General features: G+C 43.3%; 1 protein-coding gene across 5 annotated transcripts in view; it reads left to right on the forward strand.

Moving 5' to 3' along the window:
* Nucleotides 1-13,391, forward strand: part of LOC142138765 (tubby-related protein 1-like) — a 326,146-nt gene that overhangs the window by 202,945 nt on the left and 109,810 nt on the right. The window lies entirely within an intron of this gene.

Here is a 13,391-nt window from a genome sequence, read left to right on the forward strand (position 1 = left end):
GAGATGATATAACCCAGGAATGCCACTGTGGACACCTCAAATTCGCATTTCTCCCGTTTTGCATACAGATGATGTTCTCGTAATCTCAATAAAACCTGGCGGACGTGCTAATGATGCTGAGATAAGGATTCGGAATAAATTAAGATGTCATCCAAATAAACAACAACTGTTTTTCCCAAGAACTCACGTAATACATCGTTAATCAGGTCCTGAAAGACTGCCGGAGCGTTGCACAAACCGAATGGCATTTTGAGATATTCGTAATGTCCTGAGTGGGTATTAAAGGCAGTCTTCCACTCATCCCCTTTCTTGATTCGGATAAGATTATAGGCCCCTCGGAGGTCAATCTTAGAGAATACAGTAGCTGTTTTTAATTGATCGAACAGAACAGAGATCAAGGGTAACGGATACATGTTCTTAATCGTGATGCTATTTAGTCCACGGAAATCGATGCAAGGCCTCAGGCTGCCATCTTTTTTAGAAACGAAAAAACAACCTGCGCCTACCGGAGACTTAGAAGGGCGGATGAACCCTTTCTCCAGGTTTTCTTTTACGTATAATTCCATGCCCTGTGTTTCAGGAAGGGATAGTGAATATAAACGCCCTTTGGGCAACTTAGAACTGGGTACCAATTCAATTGCGCAGTCGTATTCCCGGTGTGGTGGAAGTGAATCAGCTTTCTTCTTGCAAAAGACATCACTGAAGTCCTGGTAGGGTACCGGCAACAATTCTGGACTAGGCTGTATAATTCTAAGAGGCAGGGTCAAGCAGGATGTAGAGCACCCGGGACTCCAACGGACAATCTCCCCTGTTTTCCAATCAATAAGGGGGTTATGACTGCGAAGCCATGGATACCCCAATATCAAAGGAGCAGAGGGACAAGAGATAAGATAGAAGGAGAGCTCCTCCGTATGGAGGACTCCTACAGACAACCGAACCATTGGAGTCCTGGCGAGAATCCTTCCCCCAGGCAAGGGGTTACCATCCAAACCACATGTGGTGATGCTTGATCCTAACCTGATATGTGGAATATTAAGTGTCTGAGCCAAATGTATATCCAGAAAATTACCAGCCGCACCACTGTCAAGAAAAGCATTCAGGTCCATGGATCTCTCACGGAAAGTTAGACGTCCAGGGACTAATAAAGAATTGTCTGAAGAGGTAATCTGAAGACCCAAGCGCACCTCTTCACCTGCACTTAGGCTTGGGAGTTTCCCGGCTTGCTGGGACATGAACGAACTAAGTGGCCTGGTTGACCACAATACATACACAAGCCTAGTGAGCGTCTTCTGGAGCGTTCCTCCGGAGGCAAACGATAAACGCCCAACTGCATGGGTTCAGAGGAATCGGGCAAAGTGTTATCAAGTTTAGCGAAAACGTCCATAGGAGCAGAGGACTCCCGTTCGGCCTTCCTCTCTCTGATCCGACGATCAATTTTTATAACGAGTTGCATCAAATTCTCCAACGTGTCGGATATCGTATACTGGACAAAAGAATCCTTTATCTGCTCAGTGAGTCCTAAGCGAAATTGACTTCGCAATGCTGGATCGTTCCAGGCGCTATCAGTGGACCATCGTCGAAATTCCGCACAATACTCTTCCGCTGAGCGACGTCCTTGCCTCAGCGTACGGAGATGATACTCAGCTGAGGCTACCCTATCCGGGTCATCATACAATAGCCCCAGAGCTTGAAAAAAGGCATCCACTGACTGTAAGGCTGGACTTGTGGAAGGCAAGGAGAAGGCCCAAGACTGAGGGTCGCCCTGGAGTAAAGAGATGATGATCCCTACCCTCTGTTGTTCGGAACCAGAGGAACGTGGTTTCAGACGAAAGTACAACTTGCAGCTCTCTTTGAAATTACGGAAGGCTGGCCTGCTTCCAGAGAATCGGTCAGGCAAATTCATCTTAGGCTCTGGTGTGTCACCAGCGGAAACTTGCTGGAGCTGGCGGTCTCTGGAAGCCCCTTCTTGGACTGCCAGGCGCTGGGATAAACTCTGCACCACTTGGGAAACTGCCTGTATCTGGTTGGCCAGAATCTGGGCTGGGGACAGATTCGACCCCTCTCTGTCCATGGCCGTATGATACCAATCTTCCTTGGCCGGTTATAATGTTAGGAACTCCCAAGTCAGTACAGTGAAACTCGGGAACTACTCTGAAGGCCAGGTGTTTGCTGGAGCCCCTAGTGGTGGGGACAGACTGGGCTGCTATTAAAGTAATTTTATCGTTTTAAAATAAGCATTGCCCAATCAATTGAATGTGTGTCCAAAGCACAAAGTGATTTATTTTTAACAGATGTAATTAGTCAACAATTCAATACATTATTATATCATGATAAAGTACAGTACAGCACAGCCAATACCAAAAGATAAGTACATACCAATGCAATCGCTTGCGCTCGCTTGCGCACCCACGGGACCCGATGGACAATATTCTGTATAGAATATTGTGTCAGAGTTGACTGAGGCCCCAGTGAGATGCAGCTGATATATATACAGTCAGTGTTTCATTGTGAACAAAAGAGATGACGTAGATTGTTTCTATAGGTCCAGACGTTGGGTGGGTCCAGGCCAGCCAGGTAATAGGTTGATTCAATCTAAGGAATCCAAAGGTGGGGGTCTTCTCTCCAGGGGGTCTGCTCCTTTTCATAGCCAGTATCATACAAAGGTTTTACTCTCTAATATCAATAACTAAAGTATGCAATGTGCGATCTCTTCGCCGACTGCACCGGACAGCTGCTGATGATTAGGGCTCCAATATGATATCAGGCATGACACCTTTCCTATTACCTAAACCTTCAATAACACTACAATGTACATATAATCAACATATATATATATATATATATATATATATATATATATATATATATATATATATATATATATATAGACTAATAATAAACCGAATACTATCTGCTCCTGAATTACAGTGTAACAGAACCAATATGAAATTATATAAATAACTAACTGTTGTAATGCGAGTGTGTGCGTGCGTATTTTACCGTGCGCACCACGTCACGTAACACGTGGCATACGCTTCGCAATACGCACGGCAAACCAATATTAAACCAATATACTTTCGTTCATCCAATTATACGACTTCAACACTGCGGGCCGACCGAGGGTCGAGTAACGTATACTGACTTAAAGGAGTTCCCAGAAGTGGAGTGATTGGTGGACTGTAGTACAAGAAGAATCCTAGGTCAAAAGGTCACAGGCACAGATGCAATATCCAAGGGCAAGCGAAGGGTCAAACTCACAGGCAGAGAAGCAAAATCCGAATTCCAGGCAAAAGGTCAAGGTCAGAAGAGAAGGGTCACAGGTCCAATAACAAGCAGGGGTCAAAACACGGGTAGTCAAATCCAAGGTAGCAGGAACCAAAATGGATAGCACAAGCAGGCAGCAGGACTGAGGACAGAACGCTATAACCGGCAGTGAGGCTGCAGACCTCACTGCCTTAAATACCAGTAGTGGCCAATCAGAGCCTAGCTCTGAAATCACATGGGCAGGCTCAATCCTGCCATATTAATCAGCCCACAGGCTTGTGGGCGCTTCTGTGCATGCGCCCGGCTGTTCCCAGCTGCCGGGACGCAGCGCCCCTGTAATTAGCGTCCGACCGTTGCCCTGGCAACGGTCGGGTAAAAGCAGGAAGTGACGTCCCGGTTGCCATAGCGACGACCGGGACGCCTGCAGGAAATAGGTGAGAGTCGCGGCGGTGCCCGCGGCCGCCGCAACTGCTAACACCTATGCATTTTTCTTACCATATCAGCGACAGCATTTGAGTAGACATTACTAAACATATACCACAGGGTTAATACCAGCACCATTACACAGTCAGATCCCTGTGCAGCGCCAATTAGCCCATATCCTCCCTCTTTATATTAACCCTTGAACAGGGAAGACAATCCTCAGATTTTGGGTTTAGGCAGAAGCCAGAGTGAGCCCATTTTTCATCCTTATATTCACTTTAATCTCTTCGCCATGATTGAAGAGTTATCAACTTCTTGAAATCGGATTACTACATTTTGGGGACAATGCTTTATCTTAGGTTTAAGAGCAATGTCTTCTCTTTATATTAAACTGTCCCAGATCACAAGAGATGCTGTGAGATCCTGGTGAGCAAGTTGACAGCTGAAGTGGTACGTGACACAACAGCGTCCCCTATTTCAGTTTCTCAAGCTACTGCTACTAGGAAAAAACTAACCTTTTCTAAGAGACCCAGGGATGATGTAGATGATTCAGCAGAACAGTTTGACAATCCGATCTGGTCTAAAAGAATTGCTCAAAAATCATGGCACCTCTGACGTAACGCCAACTGATCCTACTATCAACATCCAAAGACTGGTGGAGGATTATTTTAACGACAGCATAGAAAAAAAACTATTCAGTCAGTCCATTTACATATTGGGAGGAAAAAAGTCAATATGAAGACCCATGTACAAACTCACTTTGCAATACCTAAGCTGCCAAGCCGCGAACCTTGTCGGCAATACTATCTACATTTGAATTGTCAACCTAATAATAACTGTCTACATTTCTATTGTCCTAATAATGCTGTTGATGTCATTATGCTGTTGACTTTATAACATTCTCTTGTCTGCTGCCCATCAATCATATTATGTCAATCCGACATAAGGGTGGGAGGTGATTGGCGTAGGAGGCTACTTCCAAAAAATGAGGAAGTGCCATACATAGCAGCACTGTACTATATAGCAGCTGCAGCGATGCCAAAGAAGCGTCCGTGGCGGTGCTGTATTGTATACCGCGTCCACGGCGGTGCTCTACTATAGTACAGTGCTGCCGAAACGTAGCTGCTGCACATGCACAGCAGCTCTCTCAGTTTTTTTTTTGTTGTTGTTTTTTGTTGTTTGCGTGTGCTCCTGTACATACACACAGTGGCCCCTCACATACACATAATACACACACACATTGGACCCTCACATACACATAACATACACACACACACAGTGGCCCCTCATGTACACATAATAAACACACACACAGTGGCCCCTCACATACACATAATACACACACACACACACACACACACACACACACACTAGCAATATACTACAACCCCCAACTTACCTTTTTCCATCCAGGAGCTGTGCACTCTTCCCTCTCTTCACACATGGGATGGCACCTGTCATGTGGTGCACGTCCCATGTGACACAGAGCAGGCCACACAGAGGAGGGAGGTAGAAGACCAGTCACCACACTAGCCCTAGGGTGGGTAAGGAGGGTGGGGGAGGGGCCACAATTATTTTTTTATTTTATTTTTTTATATTTTCTCTTGTCCCCCACTTCTGGGCCCCCTGAGACCCGCTGGGCCCTAGGCAGGTGCCTAGGCTGCCTAGCGGTAAATCCGGCCCTGGTGCACACTAATGAGGGTGAGGATGATGACAGTGTAGATTGCAGATGCTGGGATCTAGCTAAGAGAAGAAAGCTAGTTGATGCTGGAATGCTTATTAATATTTTGGGTAAAATGGCATGTTGGCAATTTTATGTTTTTCTACAGTAAAATTTCACCTTTATTAAAGAAGTGTTTTTTTTCTTTAGAATAGAGATGCTCAGACTCGGTTTAGGGGATCCGAGCAGGCTCGCAAGCCAGCTCAGTACTTTTGAGCTTTCTCGATCTGAATCGAGGCAAAATGTCCTTGTTGCGTTGTCAGATCTCGAGGGTTTTGGATTCCATAAGTGCCTCCCCAGAAGATCCAGCGCCATTGCTCACACAGAAACATGGGTAGCAGTGTTCTTGTCACTCTCCTGTCTCCAGTGACATTGCTCAGTGCCCTTGCCCATACAGAAACAGTAGGGGTAGCAGTGTTCTTGTAACTTGACAAAAATTGACTGGAAATGATTGGAAATTGATTGTATTGAGATTAATAATAATGTAGGGATAAAAGAAGCGCCAAATTATGTGATCCAAAACCAAAACTAAAACTTGCGAGGGCGGTTTTGCTAAAACCAAAACCAAAACACGAAGTTAATCCAGATCCAAAACCAAAACCAAAACACGGGGGCCTGTGAACATCTCTACTTCAGAAAGATAAAATATTTTTTTTACATTTTTGTTTTTTACATTTATCTTACAGAGACTTCTGTAATGGCTGATTCCTGCGGGAATGAATTAATATTGTGCTAGCATGATGGGCACACTGATGAGGGTGAGGATGAGGCTGAAGATGATGACAACTGCCGCTGTAGAGTTCATTGACTGTACTGTAAGCTTAGCTGCCTTAAGCCCATTATTAGCTTGTTTTGTGGGGGCCCAAATAAACCAAGCACTTCAGCCACAAATGTGGCACGCCTTGTCGCTGTAATGCTTGGTTTGTTAAAGTGTGCATGTCCTTTTCAAGATCCATTATAACAGCGGGTGTGAGGGCCAAAGGACAATTCCATCTTGCACCACTAACTGCTTCAACACTTAGCCTGCGTGGTCCGGACATTGCCGATTTAAATTAGCATCGAAGTAAGTCGTGCCCACATCACACTGCACTGCCGGGCAGGTCTCCAGTCGTAATCGCCGCCTGTCAGCCTGTGCTGCCATCGGACATCTCCCTTGTTGTCTTTCAGGTAAGTCTGCTTCTATTCCATTCGTCTTCTTCTGTCATCGGGTTTTTTATGTAGGAATCTCAGTTGTTGAAATAGTGGCAGGCAATCGCTCAACCATACCCAACCCGTCTGAAGCAGATCTAATGCCACTCCAGTTGTAATATCCATTTCTGTGCCTGCATAAGTTTGGCAGCTCTTCAGGGATGAGAGTGAGGTATCCACAGAGGAGAAGGAGATTAGAGATACAGCACGAGCAGACATGGTTTAATAATGTAGGGCCTGATTCATCAAGGTGCACAAATGCATACGCATCTGCTATGCATACTTTCAGTGACGCAAACCGATATGCGAGTGAAATAAGCATCTCAAACAGCAAAAAAACACACATTTGTGGTCCATTACAACTAAGTGACGGAAATAAGCAGTGCAAACGTTAGAAAACACACCCACCTGCGGATCTTTAAACATGCTACACGCATAAGCGACGGCTCTCAACTGATTGACGGCAAGCTAAGCAATGTATACTTCACGCCCACTGTGGGAGGGACCAACAGTTTGTTTATACACAACACAACAAACATGCCTGGGGCTTTTTTTTACTAGATAGCTCTTTACTCATTAATCACTGTCAATTAACAATGATCTGGAACACTCTCAACGTTGTTTTTCCTTTGCTACTAATTAGCGAAATACACACTTTTAACAAACACATTGCTCAACATCTGTATTGGCTTTCAAATCGCCGTATAGTACGCAAAATGCATGGACATGGCTACATTAAAAACACATGAATAACGAATGTATCAAAATCTATGTGGTGTAAATACATCTTGCCTTTTCAGCAAAATGAAATGCATAGCATACTCTTCAATAAAGGATACACACAAGAGTGTATACAACTGCCACACAGAGGAAGAGTTTCTGTCTGGATTAGAACTCAGTAATGACTGTACGCAAAGTGGGACAACTACCCACTAGCCTAACCTCAGTTGTGAAAAACCACAGACAACACTAACAATACAGCATGCGTGCTACACAGACATCTCACACTTAATACTTAATAATTATTCACACTAATTACTCACAAAATACCAATCTCACAGGTAGCTCACTGGTTAGCACTTTGGACTCACAACACAGCAGACCTGAGTTCAAATACCAAGCATACCCATAACTAATGTGTGGACTGGAATCATTATCCTAACAAGAAATGCAGGAATGTGACACAATGGTTTCATTTTGGATTTGTTATACACGCTCAACTATATTGTAAAATGATTTATACTGTATTGAAAGTAAATCTTTATTTGGAGGGAAAATTCGAGAAGCCTCACGGCCTACACTTCACATGCACATTATTAGGTGCATGCTGACATTGAGTATTCTGAATGGACTAAGAGGGGTAGAGGGTGTTGTAGGTGACAGCTTCCTTGGAGTTAAATGCAACATTGTCAGCAAATAGACTTTCATCTGGATCCACGGCGTACACGTTATGTCATGTACTCAGCTTTATCCAAACAGGCCGCTCTGCACACTCCAGTACCATGGTCCTTTGCCTCGCTTGCACTTCTGCCTTACACCATTGACGCCACTTCTGGGTACACTTTAGAGGTTCTCTTCAATGTGTGACTGGCTTTGCTCTGATACTTGAATGTTACCTTGGACTATCACTACAATGGCATATGTATTTGGGGGAATTGATAACTAGCTAGGGCGTTTGACCTTTTTGGAATGTTTCTTGCACACAGGGCCTACAGATGTAATACCTCTTATAGGGGTGGCTTGTTCGTGGAGGGCACATGTTTATTTTTTATTACATGCAAAGAGCAAATCACAATCTTTTCTGCTACCGAAATGATGATGGACTTTAAAACAAACCATCTTATTTAAATGTTAATCTTTTTGGATTCTTATATACAATCTCTTTTGTCCTTACACCCACATGTAGGAGAATTAGATGAATAAAGAAACACACACCAAGGTTGTTTTTTCAAAAATGTATATAAATTGGCATATAATAAAAAAAATTAACATATTTACATGAATTAATCAAACTATTTACATATAAACTTAAGATAAAAAAACCAAACTATTCATACAAGGTCTCCCAATAGACCATTTTCTGCTCCAGCTCCTCCATTATTTTTTCTTGCTCCTTTTGGAGCTGCTTTATTTTGGAAAAGGATGCAGCTATTTCGGCCCGCATCTCTGACAAGGTTGGTGTGGGGGGGGGGGGGGAATCGTCAGCTTCCTCCATGTGTGCTGTAACAAATCAGAAAATAAACATTACATACATGTATACCTATTTTGTCAACCAGACTGGATTTACTAGAGATGTGTACTGTTACATTACTTTCAAATGTTAGGCCTCTAGGTACAAATGCACTTGGCCGCACAATAGACGTTGATAAGGCTTTGCTGTTGCATTTGGATACATGTTCTACATTCTGGTGTGGCCCGGGGAGAGGCCTGTGGACAGGGTGGTCTTAACAGCATTATAGGCCCAAGGCAAAGCACTACAGTGGCCCATTATCTACACAACCACTCACAGGAAGTTACAGTAATTTGGTTTACATTTGAAGTTAAAAAAAACAAAACATTCATATACTGACACATTCACAAGGCTATCGGGCACATTTGTGTTGGCCTGGCCTGCGTGGCCATGTGTTATGATGGCTCTGTCTGTGGTTTGAGTGGTTAAAGACATTTACATGTGTAGGGCCATTTAAACCTATGACATTTAGGTTACCATTAAATCCACATGTGTGAAAGCAGGTTTTTTTTTAAGGATAATGGACATCTCAATCTTATCCAATTATGTCCAGCACTTATAGCAAATACTTACTATCTCCAAAGGCCTCTGGCTCTTGCCTGGCCGATGCTGCCTCCTGCCGACTCTCCTCCTCCAGCACCACCACCGGCAGACGCAGCTGGTCATCCTCCTGCTCCTCTGCCTCCACCACCTCCTCCTGCTCCTGCGCCTCTACCATCTCCTCCTGCTCCTCCTCCTCCTCCTCTGCCTCCGACTGGGACTCCACCACCACCGCCGCCACTGCCTCCTCCTGCTCCTCCTCCTCTGTCTCCGACTCCACCACCACCGGCGCCACTGCCTCCTCCTGCTCCTCCTCCTCCTCCACTGGCTCCTCTGCTGCCTGCGCCTCCACCACTGCCCGGCGCCGTTGGCGGCGTTCCCAGTGTGCCCGGTCTGTTTGAAAAAAGGATTTAAAAAAAAAGGGCATGTTAACGCAAGCACCAGCTTAAAAAAATTATAGTATTTGGAAAATCTGAGGATCATACATGTTTAATCAACTTGGCATTGGCAGGAGTCAGAAATATTAGCTACTCCCAAAGCAAGGAGCTAAACATGATGGACACAAAGTATTTCACATGACCTGTCACAAATTTTTATCTTTTCCATTGAGATGTGGAAATTTGCAGTGGCCTCATGGTCAGCACTTTGCTCTCACAGCACTGGGGTCATGAGTTCAAGTCCCTGATTATTGTTTAATATGTGTGGAGTTTGCCGGCTTGCTCCATATTTGCATGTCTTGTCTACCACACTCCCCAAACAAACTACTGGCCGGGTAATTTGTTTTTTTGACAAATTGCCAGTAGTATTTTTTTTAATGTTGGTAAATTTATGTCAGCAAACTCCCATGGGGCTGGTAATGATGTCAATTAGTTCTCTCTTTACAGGACCACTGAATTAGCGTATGGATTTTAAAATATTAGAATGTTGAGTATACTTTGGAAATCACCCTTTGTTGGGACTACCTCACAGTCTAAAATTGTATAAATAGGCAGGTAAATAAAGATTGATTAGCTATATCTAGTACACTCTGTAATCTGTTTGCATCTTATGGGAGTTTTTAAAAATTAGTCTATACACTAAGGTGTTTGGAATTTGAAACCTGGCTTTAAAATCTTTGCCGAATAATGACAACACATCTGCCACTAAAAAATGTTTTTAAGGTTAGACCAGCAAGTTACAGCACACGGGTCAAGAGTTAGAATGGCTGATTCCAAAACCCACCCTTAATGGTCAGATTTTTCACAATAAAACATTTAGGTCAGTAAATTGTCAGCAGACAAATGTAGGAGACAGGAGGCAAAGCATTTTGGGTGCACTGGAAGGGGCATGTCCTTTAGCGTGTGCTTGCACATTGTTATGTAGGCCATGTCAGGTGATTAGGGTGAACATATTTACAAACATATAGCAAATATATATGTGTACACATGGTTTTTGCGATTAATAGAGAACTCACTTCTTATAATCTCCTGGCGGAGTTCAGCAAGGAGCCTGGGCTGACGGCACCGGAGATCGCTCCAGTCTTTATCTCTGGACTACATCTGATAAAGTTTCTGACAAAATTAGCAATCGTAATAGTAAGGATCGCTGCTGTTTGTTTCTATTCTTAGTTCCTTCATTATCTTTGTATCACGGCCATTTGGGGGCGGAGCCTAACCGCTCTAACTCCCCTCCATTGGTCAATAGATATGTCCATCAATGCCACTCATGCTGTGGCGTGATTGGCTGAACTTCACAGCGTCATTTCAGGGGCTGATCTGATTTACTATTTAAGGCATACAAACAAGAGGCTCTGGTTAGCCTTGATAAAGCTGTTCAGCGAAACGCCCGTTGGCGTTTCTTAGCTCAGTGTTCCTAATATGTATAATCATTAAACCACGCTCTCACCATTCTCCCCTACCCTTGATTTACCAAATAGCTGTTTCAGAAAATATAGGGCATTTAGGGAGAAATAGTGTAGGTTATTCAGCGTTAATAACATCAGGGTTCCCACACTGCTCCTTTAGTCTGTCCATACAGACACACTTTGTTCTCACATTAGACTTCTAGAAGACCTATATATCAGAGTTAGTACGATATGACACAGGATAGACCTGAGATTTACCATACCAGCTACCACTAGGGGGACTGCTTTTAAAGGTTTATAGGCATCTCTCCAAGATACTCTTTACCATTGGAAACTAACTATACAATCAGGGGCTTACTCTGATAGGTCACTTATTATCTCAATATCGTTACCATGATATATTAGTTAGTCACTATTATAACCTCCACCAAGGGGTTTTCTCTGATTTATATTGGTATCTTTTTAGATCCTATATATTGTTTAAGCCTAGGAGTCATTATTGTTAATAGGGAATCCTTTTCAAATAGTGGAATTTTCTATTTCTATATAAACCAATTAATATCAATAGCGATATTCTCCACTTTGAGTCTATTATCTATTATATGACCACTGAGCTAAGTTTGCAGTGGATCTGCAATTTTAACAATTATTGTTTTTGTTTTTTGGTTTTTAATATTTCGCTAGCTTTTGGGTTTAGGATGAAATGTTTATTCACAATTTTAAGGTATATCAAAATTTTTTATTTTATTTCACATACATACTCATCCATCGTCTCTGAGTGCCCCTCAGTCACCTACTTTTCTTCTCTCTGATACTCCACTAAATTTTGGTGTATAGGGTGCACCGCTCAGGATGTTCTGTACTACAATTCAATCATCCTGATTGATAGGCCATAATATTTAGAGCCTATTATTAGACTTTGGTATGAAACTTACCTAGTGCGGATATCTTTTCTCTTTTACAAACTAATAAGGCATTTGCCTTTAAGAATAGTACTAATGCACAGTGTGTGGTTCACCGATCACCCTTTAGCATAACGCTTGTTTAAATGTTACTTAATGTCCTTATTGCACTAAGCACATTGTCACACGGCGCTTATTCGGCTTCCATAAACAAAGACTAAGACACTCACCTGTGCCTCATTAGCAGCCCTCAAACCCTTAGTCTGATCTGCACATGTGCAGACTGAGCACCTGTCTGTTGCTGGCAAGATTCCTATTGGTCTCAGGTTCTGGCTCTAAACTTGAAAAGGCACCTCCTCCCATTCCTCTGGATCTGTTCATCAAGTTACCTGGCTGTTTAGGTTCCTACCTATTCTGTGTGCTCTCACCTGGATCGTCAGTGCCTCTACTGTGTTGCTGTTCAAAGGCTATACTGCTCACCTGGATCGTCAGTACCTCTGCTGTGTTGCTGTTCAAAGGCTATACTGCTCGAACTGCACTTATCTCTGCTGTGTTGCTGTTCAAAGGCTATACTGCTCACCTGGATCGTCAGTACCTCTGCTGTGTTGCTGTTCAAAGGCTATACTGCTCAAACTGCACTTACCTCTGCTGTGTGCTGTTCAAAGGCTATACTGCTCAAACTACATCTCCATGGACTGCACCACTCAAGATCATCTACTCCACATTTGTCTCGGTGGCTCAGTGGTTATTACAGGTCGTATCATCTGAGCTGCTTGCTCTTACCCACTCCACTTTGTTGCTGGACTGTTACTTGTACCTCCTGTATCGTGCTGCCTCATTGTGGTCTCATATACCTGCTGCATTACCATCTCCACTTTGTTGCTGGACTGTTACTTGTACCTCCTGTATCGTGCTGCCTCATTGTGGTCTCATATACCTGCTGCATTACCATCTCCACTTTGTGCTGGACTGTTCCTGCTATTGCTATATTTGAATACACTGATTATACTGCTATATTGTATGCACTCATACTACATTGCTGGTGGTACTGCTTACCCTGTTCCTATGTTCCTTGTGCTTAATTACCAAGACTTTCTGTTATCATTCAAGCATCATTAAATCGCTAATTGTACCTTATCCTGCATCTGTTGTCTATTTGCTGTCTGGGTATAGAACTGACATTACCAGTGTGCCTACTTCACACCAGTTACTATCCCTCCCCCAAGAGTCCAGAATACCAAACTGTGACACACATATAGTTAGTGACTAAAATTGGGATCT

This window comes from Mixophyes fleayi, chromosome 2 (genome assembly GCF_038048845.1).
Source record: "Mixophyes fleayi isolate aMixFle1 chromosome 2, aMixFle1.hap1, whole genome shotgun sequence".
Taxonomy (NCBI): Eukaryota; Metazoa; Chordata; class Amphibia; order Anura; family Limnodynastidae; genus Mixophyes; species Mixophyes fleayi.